General features: G+C 35.8%; 1 long non-coding RNA gene across 1 annotated transcript; it reads left to right on the top strand.

The window, feature by feature from the left end:
- Positions 1-1,255: 1,255 nt before the first annotated feature.
- LOC132134575 (uncharacterized) lies at positions 1,256-1,721 on the top strand. The gene is made up of 2 exons (XR_009429651.1): positions 1,256-1,483; positions 1,592-1,721. It is a non-coding gene; the product is annotated as an uncharacterized LOC132134575 (long non-coding RNA).
- The last annotated feature ends 601 nt before the right edge of the window (positions 1,722-2,322 follow it).

Below are 2,322 nucleotides of genomic sequence, written 5' to 3' on the forward strand. Positions count from 1 at the left end.
AATCAGAAGAGCTACTTTGGCTCGTTGCTGAGTAGGTGGAGGCTTGGGAACTGTAGCCGATAGATATACGCCCCAAGCAGTTTTACACCCCTGTTGTTCCTCATGCGTCCAGTAGGGGGAGGCTGTATATTAGTATATGAGCCCAGTCATATATAAGAACAGCAGACCATATCTATATGTATGATAGCAGCAGACCTTCTTGAAGCGATACGCATTGAGGTATGTTAAATAATCTGCTAAAGTTATTTTTGTTGATTGTATTGTGTAATGATGCAACATTTATTAATCAATTAAATATCAATTAGCGATATCAATTCAAAAGTTGGGTCAATTTATTTCGAGAGGCAAAAGTACTTGATTGAGTCAGATATTCTGTCTGACTCAAACTTAGCTAACCACGTGCAAGTTAAGCTGCCCCTAGTCTTCTCTTTAAACTCTCTGTCTCACTCACTTTTGAAATTAATTACATTTTTATTTTTATCTTGTTATTTGTCTTTAGCTTGCGTGGCATGGCTTCTTCTGGTAAGACCCTGTTTACTCCTTGCATGTAAACATACTCCAACATTAGAGTGGATAATCACAAATGTGTGATTTTTATTGACAGTCTATGATGTGAACACTCAAAATACACATTTATAATAGGCATATATGTATGTATGTATGCAAATCTCAAAGTCTCTATTAAAGGGAGTTGAACTGCACACTCACTCAAGTATTTTGTCAAATAATTCATACATACTGTACGCCATGCATGATAAAACTAAAATTAAAAACTTTGGTTTGAATGTAGATTTTGTTTTGAGTTGTTTCTTATAAATGAGATGATCTAATTCTCTAATGTATATCTTACTATACAGTTTTCTTAAAATAGTTTACTGATCTGGACAAATGTATGTACACTTAATGTTGTTTTATCATACTCGGTCTTTAGTTCTTTAACTTGTATTGAAATGTTTTTAATGTAATTTTCAATTTTCTTTCCACAGTCCATCATCAATGGACAAAAAAAAAAAAATTCAAAGTGGCTTGACACTTTTTCCAAGTGTTCCATCAAGAAAATGCCTGTGCCATATTGTTCATTGAAGATCAGGAGCAAATTGATGTTATCTACACTCAGATGACTTCAATTCTGGACGGCACACCTACACACACCCACAGTGACCAGATCAGATTCATTATGGATGTCCTTTTTCCAGAGCTAGGTCTTGTGTGTTAGTTGTGCTCTGCATGGTGTCATATTCACATTGTTTTTATCCATAATGTTAGACCATTGCTAAAAAAAATAATAGTTTTGTGCTTAATATAGAAAAGGCACTTTTGATTTTGTTGTAAAAAAAAAAAAATGCAAAATGATGCTTGGCTTATTTGGGCTGTGATAAATCTTTCTCTGGTAGTCCATCATCTGTGCTCTTGCTGTTGTGAAACGTGTGTCCATCTTGGAGGCTGAGGAGAAATTCCTGCGAGGGCCTGTCATTGACGCAAGGTACTGTAAGCATGCTATAAAGGAAAAATTATTGTGCCTGCCATTATTTATACATAACCATTGTTTCTACCACTATGCAACTTTTGCTTTTTCATTTATTTTTATCAGTGAGTGGGATCACTTTGACAGCAGGATAAAGAAACAATTAAAGAAGAGTGGCAAGCCATAGGAGAGTCATCTACAGGAGTCATGCTGTTAAGAAATAACCAAGTCATGGTGTTAATAAATAATTTTTTTGTGAACAACAATATTGTCTCTTTCTTTTATATGACCCTTGGAACTTTAGAAAAGGGTTAAATTGTGTTTGTCTTCATAAAATGCTATGTAGGACATGTTTTGTAGCTGTATGACGAGCAATTGTGAATTGTACAGCAAATATTTCATTTAGGATCCATATGATTACACAGTACTGTATGTCTAATGTCCTGAATATGGTTAATATCTAAATGTAACTTAATATAAATTCACAACATCATATATCAGTCAGTCTCCTGTATATAAAAACAGTTTATAAATAAATATAAATAATACATTTTACAGTAGGTCCAGCCCGTTCTCATCCCAAGGCGTCATATACTGACACTCTTGACATTTCGTCAACATCCTACGCACATGGCACCCTCTAGCGTCAATATTAGAAGCAGATAAAAATGGGCCAGAAGGCGCCTCCTAGCGGTCTAACCCTAACCCGAACCCTAACCCTAACCTTAACCCATAATCTGTGTCTCATATTGACGCTAGAGGGTGCCATATGCGTAGGATGTTGACGAAATGTCAAGAGTGTCAGTATATGACGCCTTGGGATGAGAATGCGTTACATAGGTCTGCAGCCTCCCCCT

Source organism: Carassius carassius, unplaced genomic scaffold (genome assembly GCF_963082965.1).
Source record: "Carassius carassius unplaced genomic scaffold, fCarCar2.1 SCAFFOLD_191, whole genome shotgun sequence".
Lineage (NCBI taxonomy): Eukaryota > Metazoa > Chordata > Actinopteri > Cypriniformes > Cyprinidae > Carassius > Carassius carassius.